Source organism: Salmo trutta, chromosome 19 (genome assembly GCF_901001165.1).
Source record: "Salmo trutta chromosome 19, fSalTru1.1, whole genome shotgun sequence".
NCBI lineage: Eukaryota > Metazoa > Chordata > Actinopteri > Salmoniformes > Salmonidae > Salmo > Salmo trutta.
In genome coordinates this window covers 47336431-47344467 of record NC_042975.1, presented here as the reverse complement: position 1 = coordinate 47344467, position 8037 = coordinate 47336431, and the positions used below count along the sequence as shown (strand labels likewise).

Genomic DNA, 8037 nt, shown 5'->3' with positions numbered 1-8037 from the left:
AAGACTATGGCTGCCTGGCTGCTTGCCTGCTACTATGCTTGTATGATTGCCTGGCTGCAGACAGGCGGCACTTACACACTGTCAATGTTGATGAGTGTGTTCTGGTGCTCCTCTCCCTGCTGGGCCAGCTGCTCCTTCAGCCCTCTGATCTGCTCTGCCAGCTCTGGGTTCAGATCAACACTGCTGGGAACTCACTGATCCAGTACCTTATGGAGAGACAGGGTTAAAAGGACAGAAAGGCAGGAAGACGTTAGTATTGTCATTTCTGGCGCAGAGCCAGAGAATATGGAAATCAGATACCCACATGGATATTACATATAGAAATACATACATTAAGTATATAATATACTGTGCATTCATGGCAATAATGACTATCATCCAAGAAAGTCGTGAAGAGGACACGACAACACCTTTACCCCCTCAGGAGACTGAAAAGATTGGCATGGGTCCTCAGATCCTCAAATAGTTCTACAGCTGCACCATCGAGACCATCCTGACCGGTTGCATCACAGCCTAGTACGGCAACTGCTCAGCATCCGACTGTAAGGTAGTGCGTACAGTCCAGTACATCCCTGGAGCCAAGCTTTCTGCTATCCAGGACCCATATACAAGGTGGTGTCAGAGGAAGGCCCAAAATATTGTCAAAGACTCCAGACACCCAAGTCATAGATTGTTCTCTCTACTACCGCATGGCAAGCGGTACCGGAGCTCCAAGTTCAGGTCCAAAAGACTCATTTTTTCTTTTTTGGTCCAAAAGGCTCCTTAACAGCTTCTACCCCCAAGATATAAGACTGCTGAACAATTAATCAAATTGCCACCGGACTATTTACACTGACCCCTTCCCTTTGTTTGTACACTGCTGCTACTTGCTGTTTATTATCTATGCATAGTCACTTTACCCCTACCTACAATAGGCAGTGGCTCGGGTGGTTGTTGTCCTTGATTAACTTTTTATACTGTACCTACAGTTGAAGTCGGAAGTTTACATACACCTTAGCCAAATACGTTTAAACTCAGTTTTTCACAATTCCTGACATTTAATCCGAGCAAAATGGTGTTCTTCGGCTTGCAAGCGTCCCCATTTTCCTCCTAACATAACAATGGTCATTATGGCCAAACAGTTCTATTTTTGTTTCGTCAGACCAGAGTACATTTCTCCAAAAAGTACGATCTTTGTCCCCATGTGCAGTTGCAAACCGTAGTCTGGCTTTTTTTAATGGTGGTTTTGGAGCAGTGGCTTCTTCCTTGCTGAGCGGCCTTTCAGGTTATGTCGATATAGGACTCGTTTTACTGTGGATATAGATACTAATGTACCTGTTTCCTCCAGCATCTTCACAAGGTCCTTTGCTGTTGTCCTGGGATTGATTTGCACTTCTCGCAACTTAGTACGTTCATCTCTAGGAGACAGAACGCGTCTCCTTCCTGAGCGGTATGACAGCTGCGTGGTCCCATGGTGTTTATACTTGCGTACTATTGTTTGTACAGATGAACGAGGTACCTTCAGGCATTTGGAAATTGCTCCCAAGGATGAACCAGACTTGTGGAGGTCTACAATTTTTTTTACTGAGGGCTTGGCTGATTTCTTTTGATTTTCCCATGATGTCAAGCCAAGAGGCAATGAATTTGAAGTTAGGCCTTGAAATACATCCACAGGTACACCTCCAATTGACTCAAATGACGTCAATTAGCCTATCAGAAGCTTCTAAAGCCATGACATAATTTTCTGGATTTTTCGAAGCTGTTTAAAGGCACAGTCAACTTAGTGTATGTAAACTTCTGACCCACTGGAATTGTGATAAGTGAAATAATCTGTCTGTAAACAATTGTTGGAAAAATTACTTGTGTCATGCACAAAGTAGATGTCCTAACTGACTTGCCAAAACTATAGTTTGTTAACAAGAAATTTGTTGAGTGGTTGAAAAACGAGTTTTAATGACTCCAACCTAAGCGTATGTAAACTTCCGACTCCAACTGTATATGTTCAGATTTACCTCAGCTAGCTTGTACCCCCGCACACTGACTCGGTACCGGTGCCCGCTGTATATAGCCACCCTATTGTTAATCTTATTGTTTTACTTTTTATTATTCCTTTTTTCTACTTGGTAAATATTTTCTTCTTCTTGAACTGCACTGTTGATTAAGGGCTTGTAAGTAAGCATTTCATGGTAAAGTCAAGAAATCAAATCAAATCAAATTTTATTTGTCACATACACATGGTTAGCAGATGTTAATGCGAGTGTAGCGAAATGCTTGTGCTTCTATTTCCGACTATGCAGTAATATCTAACAAGTAATCTAACATAACAATTTCACAACAACTACCTTATACACACACAAGTGTAAAGGAATGAATAAGAATATGTACATAAAAATAGATGAATGAGTGATGGCTGAACGGCATAGGCAAGATGCAGTAGATGGTATAGAGTACAGTATATACATATGAGATGAGTAATGTAGGGTATGTAAACATTATATGAAGTGGCATTGTTTAAAGTGGCTAGTGATACATTTATTACATCAATTTTTCCATTATTAAAGTGGCTAAAGTTGAGTCAGTGTGTTGGCAGCAGCCACTCAATGTTAGTGATGGCTGTTTAACAGTCTGATGGCCTTGAGACAGAAGCTGTTTTTCAGTCTCTCAGTCCCCGCTTTGATGCACCTGTACTGACCTCGCCTTCTGGATGATAGCGGGGTGAACAGGCAGTGGCTCGGGTGGTTGTTGTCCTTGATGATCTTTTTGGCCTTCCTGTGACATTGGGTGGTGTAGGTGTCCTGGAGGGCAGGTAGTTTTCCCCCGGTGATGCGGTGTGCAGACCTCACTACCCTCTGGAGAGCCTTACGGTTGTGGGCGGAGCAGTTGCCGTACCAGGCGGAGATACAGCCCGACAGGATGCTCTCGATTGTACATCTGTAAAAGTTTGTGAGTGTTTTTGGTGACAAGCCGAATTTCTTCAGCCTCCTGAGGTTGAAGAGGCGCTGCTGTGCCTTCTTCACCACACTGTCTGTGTGGGTGGACCATTTCAGTTTGTCCGTGATGTGTACACCAAGGAACTTAAAACTTTCCACCTTCTCCACTACTGTCCCGTCGATGTGGATAGGGGGCTGCTCCCTCTGCTGTTTCCTGAAGTCCATGATCATCTCCTTTGTTTTGTTGACATTGAGTGTGAGGTTATTTTCCTGACACCACACTCCGAGGGCCCTCACCTCCTCCCTGTAGGCCGTCTCGTTGTTGTTGGTAATCAAGCCTACCACTGTAGTGTCGTCTGCAAACTTGATGATTGAGTTGGAGGCGTGCATGGCCACGCAGTCATGGGTGAACAGGGAGTACAGGAGAGGGCTGAGAACGCACCCTTGTGGGGTCCCAGTGTTGAGGATCAGTGGGGTGGAGATTACCTACCCTCACCACCTGGGGGCAGCCCATCAGGAAGTCCAGGAACCAGTTGCACAGGGCGGGCTTAATGACGAGTTTGGAGGGTACTATGGTGTTAAATGCTGAGCTGTAGTCGATTAACAGCATTCTTATATAGGTATTCCTCTTGTCCAGATGGGTTAGGGCAGGAATCTGCACTACATGGAATCTGCACTAAAAGTGACCTCACTTTTCTCACAGTGCTGCCCAGAGCTCTCAGTCCAACAGGGACCATGGCCTGGGCTGTTGATATCTTTGGCTGTGGATTACAAGGTGTTTACCACCAATAAACCAGTTTGACCTGAGGCTCTGGACTGAGCTGAAACCACAATGAAATACCATTGGAGGGTACTATGGTGTTAAATGCTGAGCTGTAGTCGATGAACAGCATTCTTACATAGGTATTCCTCTTGTCCAGATGGGTTAGGGCAGTGTGCAGTGTGATTGCGATTGCGTCGTCTGTGGATCTATTGGGGTGGTAAGCAAATTGTAGTGGGTCTAGGGTGTCAGGTAGGGTGGAGGTGATATGGTCCTTGACTAGTCTCTCAAAGCACTTCATGATGACAGAAGTGAGTGCTACGGGGCGATAGTCATTTAGCTCAGTTACCTTAACTTTCTTGGGAACAGGAACAATGTTGGCCCTCTTGAAGCATGTGGGAACAGCAGACTGGGATAAGAATTGATTGAATATGTCCGTAAACACACCAGCCAGCTGGTCTGTGCATGCTCTGAGGACGCGGCCAGGGATGCCGTCTGGGCCTGCAGCCTTGCGAGGGTTAACACGTTTAAATGTTTTACTCACGTTGGCTGCAGTGAAGGAGAGCCCACAGGTTTTGGTAGCGGGCCGTGTCAGTGGCACTGTATTGTTCTCAAAGCGAGCAAAGAAGTTGTTTAGTTTGTCTGGGAGCAAGGCATCGTGGTCCGCGACGGGGCTGGTTTTTCTTTTGTAGTCCGTGATTGACTGTAGACCCTGCCACATACCTCTCGTGTCTGAGCCGTTGAATTGCGACTCTACTTCGTCTCTATACTGAGGCTTAGCTTGATTGCCTTGTAGGGAATAGTTACACTGTTTGTATTCGGTCATGTTTCTGGTCACCTTGCCCTGATTAAAAGCAAGGGTTCGCACTTTCAGTTTTGCGCGAATGCTGCCATCAATCCACGGTTTCTGGTTGGGGAATGTTTTAATAGATGCTGTGGGTACAACATCACCGATGCACTTGCTAATAAACTCGCTCACGGAATCAGCGTATTCATCAATGTTGTTGTTTGACGCTATGCGGAACATATCCCAGTCCACGTGATCAAAGCAATCTTGAAGCATGGAATCCGATTGGTCGGAACAGCATTGAACAGACCTGAGCATGGGTGCTTCCTGTTTTAGTTTCTGTCTATAGGCTGGGAGCAACAAAATGGAGTCGTAGTCAGCTTTTCCAAAAGGAGGGCGGGGGAGGGCTTTATATGCATCATGGAATTTAGAATAACAATGATACAAGGTTTTGATACACCCCCGCCCTTCTTCTTACCAGAAGCTTTCTGTCGGTGCGATGCGTGAAGAAACCAGGTGGCTGTACCGACTCCGATAGCGTGTCTCGAGTGAGCCATGTTTCCGTGAAACAAAGAACTTACAGTCTCTGATGTCTCTTTGGAATGCTACCCTTGCTCGGATTTCGTCTACCTTGATGTCAAGAGACTGGACATTGGCGAGTAGTATGCTCGGGAACGGTGCGCGATGTGCCCGCCTACGGAGCCTGACCAGAAGACCGCTCCGTCTGCCCCTTCTGCGGCGCCGTTGTTTTGGGTCACCGGCTGGGATCCGATCCATTGTCCTGGGTGGTCGGCCAAACAGAGGATCCGCTTCGGGAAAGTCGTATTCCTGGTCGTAATGTTGGTGAGTTGACGTTGCTCTTATATCCAATAGTTCCTCCCGACTGTATGTAATAAAACCTAAGATTTCCTGGGGTAACAATGTAAGAAATAACACAGAAAAAAAAAAATACTGCATAGTTTCCTAGGAACGCGAAGTGAGGCGGCCATCTCTGTCTGCGCCGGAACACTTGTTGTTTTCGGCGCATGTGACAAATAAACATTGATTTGATTTTGATTTGATTTGAAATCATATGCCTTCACGGAAATACTATTCCTATTGCTTACAGGGAAATCATATAAATCAAATCAAATTTTCTTGGTCACAAACACGTGGTTAGCAGATGTTAATGCGAGTGTAGCGAAATGCTTGAGCTTCTAGTTCCGACTATGCAGTAATATCTAACAAGTAATCTAACAAATTCACAACAACAACTACCTTATACACACAAATGTAAAGGGATGAATAAGAATATGTACATAGAAATATATGAATGAGCAATGGCCGTGCGACATTGGCAAGATGCAGTAGATGGTATAGAGTACAGTATATACATATGCGATGAGTAATGTAGGATATGTAAACATTATTAAAGTGGGGTTCTTTAAAGTGACTAGAGATACCTTTATTAAGTCCATTTATTTAAGTGGACCGAGATTTGAGTCTGTATGTTGGCAACAGCCTCTCTGTTTAACAGTCTGATGGCCTTGAGATAGAAGCTGTTTTTCAGTCTCTTGGTCCCAGCTTTGATGCACCTGTACTGACCTCGCCTTCTGGATGATAGCGAGGTGAACAGGCAGTTTTTGTCCTCGATGATCTTTTTTATACTGTACCTACAGTACATGGGTTAATGTTGAAACACAAGCCCAGAATCTCACAACTACGACCTGTAACAGTTCTTTCTCTGTACTGCTCTATATTCACTCAGTTGATAAGATGGCAGATTTGTGACCCGCAATCAGGCGGACAGTTTTCCTCCGGAGACCTGTTGCATAGTTAAGGAGCAAAATGACTTTTCCACCAAAATGATTCAAATCCCTTTGTCTGCTAAATCCTAGGGGCCATCGCTATATGTCAAAAATAACCCTCTGCTAGCATCTGGCACATACATTTTTTTTTAAGAGAATAGTAGTACGTCATTTGTCTGAAAGGATACTTGTTGGAGAGTTTCTTGGCCAGGTCAGCAGAGGAGATGTACCAGGGATGTCTCATGAGAAACATCTGGACCAGAGGCTCATCACTCAGCCTGCCTTCATTATCTACCAGGAGAGGAGAGATAGAGATACATGGATGAGCTTCACTGTACAAGGCAAGCCGCCAGATATTGTGTGAATCATTTCAATGGAAACTGCTGTAGATGTGCACACACAACAACAAAAAATTACATTTTATCTAAGCAAAGCACCGTCTTCAACTAAATCAGACACTACACCAAAAGAGAGGCAATTGGTGAATCCTTACCAAATGCTTTGATATAAGCATCCGTAAGATCATCCACTGTCGCTGACTGATCCAATTTGATGAACTTCATCCTCGTCTGGTTCTCTCTCCAACGCCCCTTTCTGTTGTCTCCTCCGTTCACACATACAGTGAGATTGTGATGAGGTGTGGGATTTAGAAGAAAGGCTGTGTGTTTGCTATTCTGTTGGGCAACCTTCCAACAGAGCCCTCTGATGGGTCTGTTAGTCCTCAGGCAGGCAGCTACCCTTCTCCAGTCAACAAGCCAAGCAACTCTTCCTCTTTCATGAGGATATCAGTTTAAGTGTGCTTTCTGCCTCACCTTAACACATGAACGTTGGTACGGTCATAAAAACCAAAAAAGACTCTCAGATGGGTATGTTCTACCCATCTGAGAGTAGGCCTAGCAAATTGGTATTCATCTGTTTCGCTTACTGACGTTAATACAAAAATTGTCTATTTTTGTGACAAAAGAACCTGCAATATTGCAATATTTTGGTGTAATAATTCATCCTTCCACATCAATGTTTGATCTGATTATAAATGATGAAAGGAAAAGATAATCCCAGCCAAATGATTACCCATCAGACAGAGATCAAAGCTGTTCAATCTTTCCCACATATTAAATAAATGTCAAGTTATCTCAAACACAATTTGACATTGCTCTGTTTTGCATACATTTCCTGACCTATTAGATACAGTACATGAGTCATTACAACAGTATTCCCAGCACTTCACACCACAACCAGTCTAACAACCAATTTATATTATATCATAAAAATGTCTTACCCTCTTGAACTGACCCCAGCAGTGTTGTCATGAGGTGTGTAAAACCGGAAAATTGTCTGTCATCAAGTGGATGGCGAACATCAAGAGAACTTATTTGACCCTGTTAAGACCTCATTAAGTATCTCACTAAATGTACATGTTAATGCTGTATATTAAAAGTAATTAGGATTCCATCAGAAGACTACGAAAGCTGTCTGAACCCCTCCATAACGTCTTCAGAGCAGTTTGTCTGACTAAGTGACAGTTACATATATCCCTTTAGCTGTCTTTTGCTCTGTTTCCTTTTTTGCTGAGCAAATTAGTGCGGTCACATTCCCTTTTCTTGACCGTGCCCCAATGTGTCAACCACTTAATAAAGTAAATGCGCTAACGAGGTACTGCTGTGGTGTGGTGCGAATTCAATTCATTATTATTAAGGTGTTCTTGGCCAGTTGAAATTTCTTAGCACTTACATGTTGTCATGGAAACATGTTTGTCTCCCCTCTCTCTCTCTCTTCCTGTCAACACACACACAC

At 43.9% G+C, this 8037-nt stretch overlaps 1 pseudogene; it reads right to left on the bottom strand.

The window, feature by feature from the left end:
• Positions 1–6806, bottom strand: part of LOC115153770 (RAS guanyl-releasing protein 2-like) — a 12043-nt pseudogene extending 5237 nt beyond the window's left edge.
• Positions 6807–8037: the final 1231 nt, after the last annotated feature.